Genomic DNA, 17,591 nt, shown 5'->3' on the forward strand with positions numbered 1-17,591 from the left:
CAAAAGTATTTGTGCCTCTGGTAGGGTGACCAGACCTCATGGATTAGCTAAGGCAGACTCTCAGCCCTGTCTTTATCAAACAATGATTTTGAGGAACATTCATATTTTAGAAGGTTCACATCACCTCTCTGAAGAGCAGGTTAGAACAACATGACCTCTGTCCAGACCACAGGATTCTGTTCTCATTATGAGCAAAGACACGTACCCATTCTCTTGGGGAAAAAACAAATAAAAAAAATAGGGAAGAGAAGCCCCAGTCTTGCGCTGGGTCGTGCATACTCAAAGAAGGAATGTGCCCTTTCAGGTAAGCCAAAAGGAGATCATGGCCTTCATCACAATTAAAAAGTTGTTAAGCTCTAGTGCATAATTCAAAAGTGAAGCCCAGAAGCAGAAGCTGCATTTTTCTTTCTTTTTTTCCATCTTTTTTTTTTTTTTTCTTTTACCCTGCTCCTTTTATCTTCTTTTTGTCTGTGTTTATCTTCTTTTGTTCTGAAGGACACAGATGGCAACAACAGCATCTATCTAAACACCTTTTTTGTTTTGTTTTTTTTTTCTGTTCCAAATGGACAACTATTACTGTCTAAAAGCAGTGATATAAGAAGTCTATTTCTTAGAGCTTTAGCGAAAAAGCAGAGAGTAATAGATAAAAAAAACCCAAACTTGTTTAAAATTAACCTTGTTTAGTTCCATATATGTCATACAGTTCAACTGATTTCTTCTGATATCTCTATATATTTAATAAAAGTTAAAAAAATATTTTGGATGGCTTTTATTATCACGGTACTCAAATTCTGAACTTTGTCTATAATATATATATAAATCTGTTCACAGTATTATAAAGTAACAAGGTTATGAGAAAAACTTTGTAAAGCCCAGCCAACCCATTACATCTGAATTAATGCAGCACTAGTAGCACTAGTAGCTAGGTTTTCTATTAGCACCTGTCATTGTACTATCCAGACTCTTAAACAGTCTTTTTAGGAAAAGTATACCGTTAAATGACTTAATAACATGCTAGATATAAATTAACCTTATAAAATGGGTATTTTAAGGATTTCAAATTGTACTGCTCTCTCTGATTTCAGAATTGTCTTAATATGTGTCTTCTCTTACCTCTTCTATGTAAGATTTGAAATTAATTCCTCTCTAAAAAAAAAAAATACATTGATTTCAATCACCCGTCTGCATCTCTTTGTCCACCGTAGAAGAAACGGTTTAGCTTAGGTAGATGCACACCTGTCTTGTTCACATTTCAACTTTTTTATCTCCAGAACTGATTTTCAGAAAGTAAAATGATAATTTTAGGAAAGTTTCATTCTTTGAAAGCATGTACCTAACATAACATAAACCAAACCCAGTTATTCTCAGAAAGATTAACCACTAGAAGAATGTAGAAAAGAGCTTATACTCTGGAAAGCATGGAGCCATTTCCTTTCATAGACATTATTTGTAGTTCAGTCTGCTGGGGTTTTTTTTTTTTATTTGTTGGTTTGTTGGTTTTTCTCTGTGTGTGCGTGTATTTGGTCTCAAAAAGTTAAATTCTAATGAGAAACATTCCCCTTCAGCAGCTGCCTCCAGTAGGACAACAGAGGCCCAAGTTCTTGCCCAGCTGATCTCAAGGGCAATAGAATCCCAAAATGGGGAATGAGGTAACATGGCTATTTGTGATGGCTTTTAAAATGAGATGGACAAGGTTTGATCATTTTGTGTGCAGTTAGATGAATATTACAAGTACTTGATGTTAAACACCATGCTATGCCTGGCATGAAACCTGAAAACTTTCCATCTTATTTTCTTTTACTTGAATTCGATATAAGTTAACAAAGCAATTTCTGTTATCCTGCTGTTAACAATGAACATAATTAATAATAATTCTTATTATTTCCCTGAAGAGCATTTCTTTTGTGTTTCTTTTTGATTTAATGACATTTAATTTTAATTTCTTGCATTCATTTTCTGCACAGCTGAAGTGGAAAACCCCTCTTATTTTCCAACTCCCTTTTTTCCATCCCAGCCTTCCCTTAGCCATCTTAATAGATCAACCTGGTAAATATACAGAAAGGAAGATATTGACTGAAATGTAATTATTAAGAGAACAAATAGATTTAAAATAGGTATGCTCTAATTGAAGACCATTAATCTTTCTGGACTTCTGTTTATGGGAATGGATTTTAACAAGAATCCAAAGCATGAACTCAAAAAAATGTTCTTTTTGTAATGTAACTAGTAGTAAACAAGCATTTATTCGTCATGTAAGTATTTAAAGGAGTAATAAGGCTCTTTGGAGGGCAATAAGAAGATGAGAAGAGTACCTCAGCAAAAGCTATTAACACTCGGGACACTCTGAAGCTCTAGATTAACAGAAAACTTCAAAGTTTTCATGAAAGAAGGAGCACTACTCAGAGACAGCAAGCATTAATAAAATGAATGGATACATTTAGTCATACGAAGACTGTTTATTCATAAGGTTCTCAGGAGATGTAGCAGGAGAAGCCTTACGTATCCAAACTTCAGATCTCAGATACACCAAGACTCGAAACTTGAAGAAGTGCCGGACCAAAATTTAAAGGTTTTCTCAATGCTAGATAAATCAGTATACTGGGCCATGTTTAATAAGAATGGTTCCTAAAGCTAGGAAGGCTTTAAAGTCCTTAAAGTAACCAATATGTAAAACACTAATTTAAGATTTTAACAGCCAACAGGAAGTTGCTTCTCTGAAAGAATGAATTAGAAAGAAATATTTTTCATGTCTTTTAACTGCTGAGGCAGCAAACTCTTGGTGAAAACTCAAATTTAGCAAAAGGCTAGAGCAGTGGGGTGCAATAGGTATCACAAGTGGCCACTTTTTGGAAAAAGAGCATCAGCTTTTCACACAACAATACTGCCCTGGTGTTTAAACACACCTTAGTTCCTTGTCCTAATACAAAACTAGGTGCCCTATTTGTCATTGCAGGCCCATAGAAACACTGGAGGAAATGCAAGCAAGTTTATTTGGAATTTACCTTTAAACGTTCTCTTTAAGGACTGCTCCATGACAACCGTATATACGCATGTATGGGTATAAGTATCTGGATATTCTTTTGTTCATTGTTTATTTTGTGTGAGTTTCAGGGAGGACAGGGAGCAGGAATGCTAAACATTTCCAGTCACAGAAAGGAAGAAAAGAAAACCAACCCAGAACTATTTCCAATAATTTGAAGTATTTTGTGCCATTTCTGTAACTGCTTAACAAAGATTCAATTTTTACTGCTGAGCAAAGTTTCATTTTTTTACTTTTTGAAGATAACAATGGATGACAGAAACACATTGGTAGAATGCTTTTGATAACAGTCTGGGAAACATTTGCACTGTAATCTAACTGTGATTTCATATGAACCAGAACTGATTTAAAACCCGCTAGTTCAGAGACCAACACTTTTGTAATGTAGCAACACTCCGGAGTGTGGTCTAGCCGCATGACTCTAAGTTAGAAGTTATTTTACATAGTTGTTTTTTTCCAGCCTGTGCTTACTCCGTCCTGTATAGTGGTGCACCATATTGCAGCAAACTGAATAATGGAAAACATGGGTTTGTATGAGTTCTCCTAATGCCTTCGCTGGAAGTTTTCTTTCAAGCAAACGATTTTCAACCTATTTCTGGGAATGACAAAGATGGAAATTTTGTAAGCAAGCTAACCTAGAATTTCAGTGAATGTTTCTCTCCAGAAAACCAACTCCTGCTCGAATGCTTCATTTTGAAAGGTAGGGAAAATTTCTTGCTGCGGTCCTAATGAAAACCAGAGACTATAATTGTGTAATTCAAAAGAGAAAGCAGTCATCTAGGAACTTGTAGTTTGAAGTCTTTTTCTTTGTGAAATGATACGTGCAACTGGAATTCAATGCCATCTTTAATAAAGATTATGTAATTGAGATCACAAACATAAACAAAAGATATACGTATAAAATCTGTGGGTCTGATCAAAATATTCAGGAAAGGGGTGATGGAAAGTAAATGAATCAACTAAATAATCTTAGAGAAGGTGTGCATGGGTCCTAGCAATATTAATGAAACTTTCATTCTTGATTATTTGAACATTTTCAAATCTGAAGGATGGATTTAGGATTGAAACAGTAGAAATCAGTGTGTCGTCTCTGCTTAAGTCAGTCCTAGCATTTTTTTCTAGAAATTGCATTAAAAATGGCTAACATTTGGCACTAAAGTTTAAAAGTTTACCCTTAAGCCTATTAGAAATCCTGAGTAAATGTATACATAAGGATTTAAAAAACTTTTGGGGTTTAGCAATATTCAAGTATTAATTTTGAACTTGGAGTTACCGGAACAGTAGCTTTTCATAAGGGCTTATTGCCAAAATTGCCATGGCTTACTGTCACAAATGCAGAAGAACAGTGCAATTGCTTAAATAAGAAATTATGCAGTCTTAAGCCTACAAGGTTTTCCAGGTCTGGAACATTTCCAATTAGGAACCAATGAATATAGGTTTCCATGGTGATTAGCTAAAATGTGGAATGAACTTCATTTCAGGATAATTGCTACATATTTACAGCTGAAGTGCATCTTTCAGTTTCAGCCTAAGATTTTTCAGGCCCTAATCACAGCTCTGGATCTGAATCTACTGATGAAACCTATAATAAAATGCAGGGATATCCTGCATTTGTTTGTGAGGCAGGAGGGTTTACAAGAGACTGAATGTAATTTTCGTTATTTAATTCTTTTGGCTTTTGTTTGATTGTGTAATCTTTAAAGAAGCAGTACAAATTCTACTTTAAAAAAAGAAACTTTAATAGAGAAACACTTCTTACAACACTTGTGAAAGCAGCCAGTACTTTGATTATCTGTCAGTAACACAGAGCTGCATGTTCCTGTTACATTTTTGTCAAAGCTTATATGTATCTACAGTAATTGAATTTCACTATAGCTCTTTCATACCCTATACTTCCATGTTTTACATCACAATACACTTGCGAGCAAAAAGTAACAGCTTACTCTTTCACAATTTTATGGCGTTGAGAATATGTGCCGCAATTAGACTGTAATAATAGATGTCAAATGCTTCTTTAACAGCAATTCTGAAAGCCATCTTTTCTTGGTGGAATGAATGACTGTTTACAAATGCATTTATCTTAGAAATTCTAGTTGAAATTGAAGAGAAAGATTGACCTGCTTAGTTAGACCCTCCACCTGGTTCAAAGTTAAATAGCCTACTTCTCTGTTGAAGGAAGCTGACATACTCCTTAGATTAGTTCATATCCACTTCTGGACAAAAGCCTAGTTACTTTTTCCACTAGTCTCTGAGCTGTGTAGCTGATCATACAGAAAGAAAAATGCCATTTCTTTCAGCAACTAAAAATTTTTCCTTGAACACATCCAGTAAGGGTTAATATCAGGGAATTCTTCAGTGACCCATTCATTGTCATGCTAAATCTGATTTCTGTAAATGAAGGCACAGATCCATCCCTGGGGAAGTGAGAGACAGGCTGTCCCCACCTGGCTGTGGGGATGGCCCTTAAGAAGGACACCAGAGCCAGCTGCAGGGCTGCTGAGCCCCAAATGATTGCTCAGTATGCTCCAAAATGGCACAATAATTACTGCATGTGAATACCTATATATTTTTTGTCATTATATGCTGAATTATGTTGGTATAGTATCAAGCTGAAGGTATCTGGGAAGATAGGATGGATTTTGCAGACTTCTGAAATTTTAAGTTCTGAAGTATTTGTCATTCACTAAAGGATTAAGTTTTGTATAATATGTCATTGTGTTATATGTGTGGAAACCTCCGATATTTTTCGCCCCTCCCTCCCTCCTTCCTTCCTTCTTCCCTTCCTTCCTTCTTCCCTTCCTTTCTTCCTCCCTTCCTTCTTCCCTTTCTTTCTTCCTCCCTTCCTTCCTCCCTTCTTACTGCTGTAGTGTATAAGGCCCTTTATGCAGAGAGAGAAAAATTGCTAGACCAGATTGTTTAGAGCAATGACTTTTTTGCAGGTTGAAAGGCAACAAAAGTGTGCTTGCAGTTGAAACCACAATGAATAATTTCTGAGACAAGCCTCTGGTACCCATTTTATCTGACTAATGTGTCACAATGATCAGTAAAAGGATGCACTAATGAAATAACAGCTCTCTTAATCACTTGATTAAAGTTGCGGTAGGACTCTGTGCAAGGGGTTGTGAGCCAAATTAACATCTGGCATGTTATAAGAATAGAAAAAGAATAACTGAAGGTAAGTAGATGTCTTTGAAACAGGAAATTATGTTCCTCCTGTGATTATTTAAATTGATTTTCTGAATATTTTTGAATTGTTTTTCCTTAAAACTTGCAAAAGAAAATAAGCATGTGTTTTGAGGAAAAACAGAAATGGATATAATATGTAAATGGATTTGATCTGGTGACAAGCTTAGCACTGCAATGAAATATTAAATGTACATAGTTTTTATCAGATATTCTGGACCATAGATGACAAAGTATTTCTATTAAATGTTTATTAAAGAGTATAAAGGTGAACAAAGAAATAACAAGAAACAGTGTGATGTCTTGAGACCAATGAGATCTGTTTTTTTTTGTATTTGTTTTTCCAAATTCTCTTGTTTAGTAATGGGTAACTTTAGTAAATATATATAAATATATACTCCTCTCCGTGTTTTTGTTTCTCATGCCTAAAAATGGCAAAAATTTTATCTCATAATGCAAAACTTTCTGAACTACCAATGAAAAGCAACCTGTAAAAAACATGCAAATTATGACCACAGTTTGCATATTTTCTACACTTTATTTTTTCTTAATCATGAAAGTTCAGTGTTATCTGCTGGCTGAGAATATGAAAAGTGTTTTGTTAAGTTATATACAGCTACATAGGAGTATGTTTTCTAAGGGGATTTCTCTTCTGGCACAAAATTATAATTTTAGAGCAGGAAAAAATAGTTTCTTCTGGCGTTTTTGCTGAAAGAAGAAACTTCAGACAAGTAAGTGGGGCTACCTTTCACATCTCCATGTAGGAGATACAAGTTGAAAAATGATAACAGGACCACTGGACACTGTCAAGCATTGTCTCTGAAAGCTACTGAGACTGTATATTAATTAGCATACATCAAGTTTAATCACACATGGTAAGCTGTGCCTCTAAGGAGTTCCAGTTTGTCATGATGCCTTCCCAGGATATATTTATGGCTGCTTAACCTTGTTATTTAAGTTGAAAGTACTGAATTCATGGATGGAAATACACATTGGTGAAAAGTACTAAAATACAGTTTGAATACTGTCTGAAAATACTGTCTGAAATCTACTTATCCAGTGGCAAATGATTCCTGTTCCTTCCAGCTATTAGAAATCTTTACATTTTCCTATCAGTTTTTTGTAAATTGATTAAAAACTCAGTCATTTTTCCTGATTGAAGAATTCCCAAAGCTTATAGACAGCCTGGTGAGCTACTGTTTAACACATTTTAAATCTATATTCTTTCCAACTGTCATGCAATGTTCTTTTGTAATCTGGGTACAAAATATAAACACTAATGGAAATACGATGATTATTATAAGAGTTCTGGTGTTCTTATAAATGTGATTCAGAAATGAAAATGCATTTTTACACTTGCATACAAAAGAATGTGTGTGATTTTACATAATAGCAATTCCTTCTATTTCAAGAATAAAAAAAAAAAATCTGAATATTTTTCTCTCTAAAACTCATTGTTCAGATCCCCATCTGAAATTCTGCTTATTTTACAGAAGGGCCTGATGGACGTTGTCGGGAATGTAGCCCCTAAGATTTGTGCAGTGATAACATGGAAAATGAATGTGAATCTCAGATGTTATTTTTGATGCTATTTCAATTTTGGATTGAAAATGGCTGGGAAAGCTTGGGGGAATTATTATCATGGGATAATCAAACTCCCTGTTGTGTGTCATTGATTATTTTTGCTTTTTTGATATTTAAATTTATGGAAGTTTTCTAATTTTTTTCTTACATTCTTCTTTAGGGAATCCTGTATACGATCTGAGATTTATATCTACTTTACCTTGTATTTTACTTGATTTGACTTAATTATAATAGATTGTGAGAATGGTTAATGCATTGATATATAAGAACATGAGACTGCTAATCTAACATAATGTATGATGACAAAAAGGGCATATTCCAATATGAATATTATTTTCTTTTTGTATTAAATGAAAAAAAAAGATAATTGAGGAAAACAGAGAAGAAAAGTAAGTCTTGGCTATTTGGCATGACCAGGACAATTCTTGTGACTCAGAAACTAAGGAAGACAGAAGCAGGCAGGCTTTTTACAAACTTCACAGCAGTATGCTGGGGACAGAGGTAAACAGAGTATGGCAGGCACGTGATTGATCTGGGCCATCTCAGTGCCCAGTATGGGGATCACTGGAGGTGGACAGGCGCCATTTTCAGCTATCTTCTAGGAGTGTCTGTCGTGGTTTAAACCCAGTCAGGTAATTCGTTCGCTCACTTCCCCCCCCCTGCTCTCGGAGGGACGGAGAGGAGAATCAAAAAGAATGCAACTCCCACGGGTTGAGATAAGAACAGTTTAGTAACTAAGGTATAACACAAATCACTACTGCTACCACCAATGATAATAATGATAAAGGAAATAACAAGGGAAGAGAGTACAACACCTCAGCACCAGCCGATCGATAACTTGCCCCCCTCAGCCCGACCAAGCACCGACCGATACCTCCTCCAACCCTGCAGTCTCCCAGCCCTTCCGGCTAACTCCCTGTTACCTCCTGGGCATGACGTGCTGTGGTATGGAATACCTCTTTGGTCAGTTTGGGTCAGGTGTCCTGTCTCTGCTTCCTCCCGGCTTCCCCTCCTCTCTGGCAGAGCATGAGGCTCACAAAGTCCTTGGCCAAATCAAAACATCTCTATCAGTTCTGTTCCCAGGCCGAAAGTCAAAACACTGCACTGCACCAGCTACCAAGAACGGGAAAAATGACTGCTACTGCTGAACCCAGGACAGTGTCAAATGTGTTCAGGGGTTTATTATTAGCTATTACAAATCATCAAATTAGTATGCAAGTGGAAATAGAGTGACCCTGCACCTCCATAAAGACTTTTAGACTTCTTTGGAATTTGTCTTTCAGTCATTAATTCCATACTATTTCTAATAGTTTGGTGTTGGAAAGACTTTCAGAACGTACATACTAATGCTGTTCTTTTACACTGCATAATATGATTGCGGAGGGGAGAAATCCTCTCTGCTCATGGTCTGTAGCACTTCCTGGATCTTGATTCTTATTTCAACCAGGACATCAGGGCACGCTGTTCTTTAAGTAAGTTTTCTGTTACTGGGCTGACAAGAATCGCTCCGCATCAAGGTACATTATATGATTCCATAGTACTGACCCTCCTACTTGAGAATTACCACTCTAAGTTACACTTTTTCTTATCTTTGGCTCAAAACAGGGAAATAAAGTGACCTATACTTTTTTTTTTTTCCTCCTAGATTTCCCATTTACTGACAATCTTTCTGGAAGGGCTCAGTCACAAGCTGTGCTGCGTATCTGAGTGTTTCTGGGAGTTGGAAATCCATTCCTCATTTTCTTTAGCCTGTGTGAAGGACAGTAAGCAAATGCTGATGGCCAGTGATGGCCACTTTGGTGAAACTCCATCTTCACCAACAAACTATTTATGTCAGTACAGTGTAAAATGACTTGGCAGGGAGAAGAAATAGGGAGCAACACAATTAGCTATCCAGTGTGAGTGAATAAATACAGTCACTTAATACTAATATATCTTCAATATGCTAGTCTTGAGCAGTAAATGGAAAATGTGTACAGTTTTGATCTAACATGGAAGAAATATTCAGTACTGAAATATGCTCAGAGTTTGGAGCACTGAAAAAAACAAGTAGAGATATCTATCTCATTTATAGAGAAATTCTCGTCCTTCCTTTTTCATGTGTAACCTTTTCTTTAGAGAGACTCTGTTCCTTTGGAATTTAAGAACAAGGTTCTTATAGACTTGAAGCTATAGTTATTAATGAAAAATGATAGATCAACCATTACTTGTGAAAGAAATAGCAAAAGAAATAAAGTTCTGATATGGCTATGGAAGATTTGGGAGGAAAAGATGAAAAAAAATCTCTATTTTATATCTGTTGTGATTGCATACTCAAAAAGCAATCACTCTTTCAAAGTTGTCAGGCTCAAATACATTTGAAATACATTTTTGTCAATGTGACATAAGGTACTTCCCAGTCTTTACCGCCTAAGTAATACATCATAAAAGTCTCTTTGTAGAATACTGACACTTATGCAGAACAAGCTAAATCTGGGTGCTTGAAGGTCTAAGATTTTTTTTTCATTTCTGCCATTGTTTTTCCTTGTCCAGCTGCCTAGAGCTGAACATCTGGTTGTCCCTAACACATGAGAAATTAATCTCTTATTAGTCAAGCAGTTATCTTCTGATACTAGAAAACCTAAAAATATCATAAAAAATGTCAAGTGGAAAAAAGTTATAGTCTGACAACAATAAATGCCATGAAGCACATGTAATGCTGCTGCTGCTTTATTTTCTCTAATCATAGAATCATAGAATAGTTAGGGTTGGAAAGGACCTTAAGATCATCTAGTTCCAACCCCCCTGCTGTGAGCAGGGACACCTCAAACTAAACCATGTCACCCAAGGCTCTGTCCAACCTGGCCTTGAACACCGCCAGGGACGGAGCACTCACAACTTCCTTGGACAACCCATTCTAGTGCCTCACCACCCTAACAGGAAAGAATTTCCTTCTTATATCCAACCTAAACTTCCCCTGTTTAAGTTTTAACCCATTACCCCTTGTCCTGTCACTAAAGTCCCTAATGAATACTTCATCCCCAGTATCCCTATAGGCCCCCTTCAGATACTGGAAGGCTGCTATGAGGTCTCCACGCAGCCTCCTCTTCTCCAGGCTGAACAGCCCCAACTTCCTCAGCCTATCTTCATATGGGAGGTGCTCCAGTCCCCTGATCATCCTTGTGGTCCTCCTCTGGACTTGTTCCAACAGTTCCATGTCCTTTTTATGTTGAGGACACCAGAACTGCACACAATACTCCAGGTGAGGTCTCACGAGAGCAGAGTAGAGGGGCAGGATCACCTCCTTCAACCTGCGGGTCACGCTCCTTTTGATGCAGCCCAGGATACGTTTGGCTTTCTGGGCTGCAAGCGCACACTGCCGGCTCATGCTCATTTTCTCATCAACCAACACCCCCAAGTCCTTCTCTGCAGGGCTGCTCTGAATCTCTTCTCTGCCCAACCTGTAGCTGTGCCTGGGATTGCTCTGACGCAGGTGTAGGACCTTGCACTTGGCATGGTTAAACTTCATAAGGTTGGCATCGGCCCACCTCACAAGCGTGTCAAGGTCCCTCTGGATGGCATTCCTTCCCTCCAGCATATCAACCGAACCACACAGCTTGGTGTCATCGGCAAACTTGCTGAGGGTGCGCTCAATCCCACTGTCCATGTCACTGACAAAGATGTTGAACAGGACTTGCCAAACAGATCCCTGAGGGACACAACTCATTACTGGTCTCCAGCTGGGCATTGAGCCATTGACCACAACTCTTTGCATGCAGCCATCCAGCCAGTTCTTTATCCACCCAGTCCTCCACCTATCAAATTGATGTCTCTCCAAATTAGAGACGAGGATGTCGTGTGGGATAGTGTCAAATGCTTTGCATAAGTCCAGGTAGATGACATCAACTGCTCTACCCCTGTCCATCAGTTCTGCAGCCCCATCATAGAAGGCCACCAAATTGGTCAGGCAGGGTTTCCACTTAGTGAAGCCATGCTGGCTGTTACCAAGCACCTTGTTGATTTTCATGTACCTTAGCATGCCTTCCAGGAGAATCTGCTCCAAGATTTTGCCAGGCACAGAGGTGAGACTGACTGGTCTGTAATTCCCCGGGTCATCCATTTTCCCCTTCTTGAAAATGGGGGTTATATTTCCCTTTTCCCAGTCATCGGGAACTTCAACTGACTTCCATGATTTTTCAAATATGATGGCCAGTGGCTTAGCAACTTCATTTGCCAGCTCATTCAGGACCCATGGATGGATTTCATCAGGTTCCATAGACTTGTGCACAATCAAGTTCTTAAGGCAGTCTCAAACCAGATCCTCTCCTACAGCGGGCCAAGGGTCTTCAGTCTCACAGTCCCTGCATCTGTCTTCCAAGACTTGGATGGTGTGGTCAAAACACTTGCCAGTGAAGACCGAGGCAAAGAAGTCATTCAGAACCTCAGTCTTCTCCAAATCCAGGGTAGCCAGTTCTCCTGATAGCTTCTGGAGGGGGTCTATGTTGTCCCTAGTCTGTTTTATCGCTATGTACCTGTAGAATCTCTTCCTGTTATCTTTAACATCCCTAGCAAGTTTAATTCTACCTGGGCCTTAGCTTTCCTAACCTGGTCCCTAGCTTCTCGGGCAACATCCCTGTATTCTTCCCAGGCCGCCTGTCCTTGCTTCCACCTTTTAGAAGCCTTTTTTCCTTTGAATTTTCCTCATCAGCTCCTTATCCATCCAAGGAGGTCTCCTGGCCCTCCTGCTCACTTCCTTCTAGTTGGAATGCAACACTCCTGAGCTTGTAGCAGGTGATCCTTGAATATCAACCAACAGTCTTGGGTCCCCCTGCCCTCTAGGGCTGTATCCCATGGAACCTTACTAAGCAGGTTCCTGAAGAGGCCAAAGTCTGCTCTTTTGAAGTCCAGGGCAGTGAGCTTGCTGCACGCTCTTCTTACTGTCCTGAGGATCTCAGATTCAAGCATCTCATGATCGCTGCATCCAAGGCTGCCCTGGAGTGTCACATTTCCAGCAAGCCCTTCCCTGTCGGTGAGCACGAGGTCAAGCATGGCACCTCTCCTTGCTGGCTCCTCCGTTACTTACAGAAGGAAGTTGTCTTCCACACAGTCGAAGAACCTCCTGGATTGCTTGTGCTGGTCTGTACCATCCCTCCAACAGATATCAGGGTGGTTGAAGTCCCCCATGAGAACAAAGGCCTTTGAGCGTGAGGCTGCTCCTGATTAGGAATGATTAGAAATTATTAGAAAGTATGATGCCAGTCCTGATACATTGAAATAAATGGTTTCTAACCTGTTTGAAGTCTTTCTTTAAATCCACGTAAGTCTAGTTGTGGAGTGTGGTGATGTTCTCTACAACTCAAAACTTTGATAAGGTCAGGGAAGGTCTATTCCTTTTGATCTATAACTAACTCCTGTTAAGGTAAAGTGAAAACTGGCATGTGCCATTTAAAATTAATTGATGAGCCAGCATTTAGAAAGGCACATAATCCTCTGCTAGGGTGGGATTCACAATTTCTGACAAGCCATTTGAATAAGGATACAAATGTGTATTTGTTTACTAGTGAAATGATCACAGAAACTCTGTGAGGACAATGTCTTCACACCAGCCTAGTACCTTGCAATGTTTCTTGCTCAGTTCTCTCAGCTTACTTTTGTTATATTGTCCTGGTCCATAGGTAAGTTTAGAAATTCCACTCTAAAAAAGGATTCTAGCACTGGAGATTGCTGCAGTGAAACACATTTTAAAGTTACATTTGTTTTTTTCTGAGTAAATTTTACAGGCATATGTTATTTTTTCTAGTTTCTTCTTTGCAGGGGATGAGAGTTTCCACAGTCTATTCACTCTTTATTTCTCTCATATTCTCTGGGAGTTCAGGTACAGAAATGAGGACTATTTTGCAGGGTGGTGAAACCCACCTTTTTACCAAAATACTAAGCTCTGTCCTTCTGGATTTAGGTTTGGAGCAATACAAAGATTAAGAAGAAATAAAACAAAACAAACAAAAAAAAAAGCACAACAAAACCACCAAACCAAAACAAAATGTAAATCCCTTTCAGGTATTTAGTCGAACTACTCAATAGTGACCTGACAGGAGACTGCTAAAAACTAATCCTTTGCCTTCAAGCTTTCATCTTCATTCCAAGTAATTTTTTAGTTCCTTTTTAGTTGCACTGTTATAATAATAAAAAAAATATATATATATTAACTATAAGCCCAGTCAGCTTTTAACCATCAAGGACTTACGTGGATAGTGGGTAGGATGAGTACCTAATGATTTAGTCTTTAGTCAGTGAAAATTAATAGGACTATTTATATTCAGTTCTCAGATATCCCAAGCCATTTTCAGCCAAGTGGTCTGTGCATATTTAAAGCAAAGAGAAAGAGCTTACATATTTTTATTTTAGGAAGAAATACAGCAGAAGTAAATTGATTCATGAACTTGTTCTATCTTGGTGCAAAGAATACATGTCAAGTTGAAATCTTCAGTGATTTCAGCAGTAGACAAAATTATTATTACAACTTTTAAAAGGAACCTTGTCGGTATCAGAGTCATCTTCAGTATGCTCTGAGTCATAAGAATAATTTGAGTCAGGGGTAAACTATGTATAAGAATCTGCAGCCCTGAGAGAAGACTTAAATGAAGGGCAAGGCCACAGGACTGTTTTTGAAGAGAATATTTCTATTTATCACAATTCCCATGAAAGATTTTTTTCCCTCTTTGAAAAGTGTTAGATTGCAATGAAGTGTGACATGGATATATTAATATCACTACTTATCAACATTAAAGTTAAAACTTGGTACATATCAGCTCCTTACAGTGAGAGCAAGGTTCATAGGTCACTTTGGTCCTGATATGCAGGGTTAGACATTTTGTTACTAGGCTGTATTAAAGTCTTTGCAATGAAAGCTCTGTACAGCCAATTAGTGGTGTTATAGCAAAAAACTTTTCCATGGAATTTTTTGCTAGTCCCCACCACTGACCATCAGGGCTCCAAGAGTTGCTTCAGAATGATAAATCTTCCCTTCTTATGCAAATTTTAATTTGATTTTTGACTTTGTCTTTCATTTAGTTTTTAGTCTCCACGTTAGATAAATTTTATGTTTTGCTGATCATCTTCTGTCTAAGCAACCGTGCCAAGGGTAACTGTATAGATCATTTCTGATGGCCCTTGCAAGGCAAAGCAATCCACTGTTTTTCATCAGACTGTTTATATGGGAATCCACCTGATTTCTATACACCTAAGGAATAGGTTTGTCTGGATAGTAGAGGGCTTTCACTGGAGCAACAGTACTCAAATAGTAGCAGTCTGGTAGTCTTCACAGGTAACAACTGCCACTGGTATTGATGCTCCCAAATAGGTATAGCCAAAGCAGAGGATGCAGATCTGTAGTATGAGTCAGAACAGCTTGCCAGTCTCTTTTGGTCTGTCTGTCCTTGAGACATATTCAAACTGCCAGAGGACAGGGGCAACTGCATGAGAAATATCAGGGCAATATTTTATTCCAGAATTTCTTTTGTGTCAGACGATTTATAAAGCTAAAGGAATAAATGGTAAGTTCAAGGGATTTTTAATAAAGACTTTGAGATAGACTAGTGAAATAAGGATATCAAGAGAGACTAATTTAATCTAAAACTAAATGACAGAATCAATCTGACATTGTAAAGAATCAGGGGATGTTTAAAACTCTGGAAAACAAAAGATCTAATTTGTGAATTCTATTTTTTCCAGAGGGAAATAAGAAAGAAAAGAGGCTGTCATTTTGTAAATAACTTTTAAAGGAAATCTTTGCAATCAAGTATGTGTGTTCCTGTTTCTGCAATAAAAAGGCAAATCCTTCTGCTGGCAAGTCATCAAGTGTAGTGATAGCAGATTTTCTGATCCTCCAAAATATCGTGAAGGTTTTAAAATTTCCCAGGAAAGGAATGTAGATTAGATATTGACCTGTGAAGTAGCTGGGGTTTATTGACACGATCTGGCCAATGAACTGACATTTTGGCTATGGAATGATTATTCTAGCAGCAGTAGAAAAACTCCAGTCTGCTCACATCAAGTATCCTTTTTTAACGCTGTTCTTTCAGTAATTCCTTGGTGGATATGGCCAGACAATTTGTTTCTATACTGTGCTAGATTCATGTGGTAGATTTACTCCCCTTTTTATGAGGGTATTCTTGAGAATGTTCTCAGTAAAATTAATTTATGAGCTTCACAGCAGCCAAAGATTTAAAATCAAAGCTGGTGCAATTTTTCTGTTGCCAGCTTGCCTTGGCAAATTTGGATCGTAAGGACTTTCAAGCTAGATTATCTTAAATTTCAAATTATGCATTTTCTTTGTCCAAGTCATAAAGGATGGGAGAAAACTAAGCGTGCCACCCTTATCTTTCATATACTGGTATATAGTGTCTTTTTGGATTTGCATTTTGGCATTCAGGTTTTCTAAACATACTTTCTCTCACAACCAAGTCTGGTTTTTCATTTTGAATAAGTATGAGATGCTGGACTATTTCTTAGCACCGATCAGGTGTGAGCAGCATCTGCTCTGACAACCAGCAAAATTGCAATTGTCACTGGAATTCCTCCACCTTAATGACATCATATTTCTTGCTCATGGCAGGGGGGGCTAGAACTAGGTGATCTTTAATGTCCCTTCCAACCCAAACCCTTCTATGATTCTATAATTCAATATTGTGTGTCTGTCAGAAGGCTCAGGCAGAGTATTTCCACCACCAGTGGCTCCTTCTGAACGGCTTCAAAATATTCTCCCATATTCTGTGTGTCTTAAGTATGAACAGTATAAAGACAAGGCATATATATTTAATTTTGCCCTACTGGTTGTGAATGCAAAAATAACAGCTTGATTTGAAAGGGGACCCTTTAAAAACTCTTTCAAGACTAAAGTGTTCATACAAATCACTGTGTTAATTATATATCCTAAAAATTATGCAAATAATCTTTAGTGGTGAATTAATCAATGTTAATCACTTGAAAAATAGCTTTTAAGTGTTTTTTCTTTTATAAAAATCTGTCAAAGTATTTAAAATTCTCATGGTGAGCTTACATTTCAATAGTTCTGTTTTATTTCTTTTTAATAGTGACAGATGGATACTCCCAATGTTATTTTGGTGTTGAGCAACAGACACAGTAGGTGGTCACAGGTGTAAACTTCTTACACTGGGTTCCAGATTCTTGCAAAGGTTTGTAAAATAATTGTTTAGATTTCACATCTTAATGTTTTACTTTAGAAACCTATGGCACAACAAAAGTCTCCCTAATGGTGATGTAAAATGTACATCAACTAGGTGAAACACATTCAGGTTAGGCACTTGACCTCTTCTTTAGAATTGTGGACATAAATTTTTGTCTAATCTGAAAATGTAGTAGAAAACAGTTGTCAAGCCCAGGGCATGGAAACGCATTTGGATAACTTTTTGTTCATAAATTATTTGGCATGCCTATATCTACTTACTGTGTCAAAGGTGTGTTTATTTCAAATACCTCCTCTGACGAAGGTTAGCAAAAATTTAGAAAGTGAGATGCCTGGCTCTTGATCCTCACTGGGCCTCCCTCCAGCTCTGCTGTAGCAGTAGACCCTGTACTTTGAAACACTCCTAGACTCAGGAACCACAACATGGCTACTGTTCAAGCTGGGGCTACATATATTTCTGCATCTTGGCCCATGCTTGAACTCCTGAGTCCTGAAATTTTCCAGTGTTTTGACCTGGGATTTACACAACCACAATCACACATCTAGGCAGCCATTACAGCCTCTCCCAGAACACATCCAGAAAGTGATGGCAGAAAGTTT

This window comes from Pezoporus flaviventris, unplaced genomic scaffold, assembly GCF_033815535.1.
Source record: "Pezoporus flaviventris isolate CSIRO_AGI_PZ_B2104156 unplaced genomic scaffold, CSIRO_AGI_Pfla_v1 ptg000031l, whole genome shotgun sequence".
Lineage (NCBI taxonomy): Eukaryota > Metazoa > Chordata > Aves > Psittaciformes > Psittacidae > Pezoporus > Pezoporus flaviventris.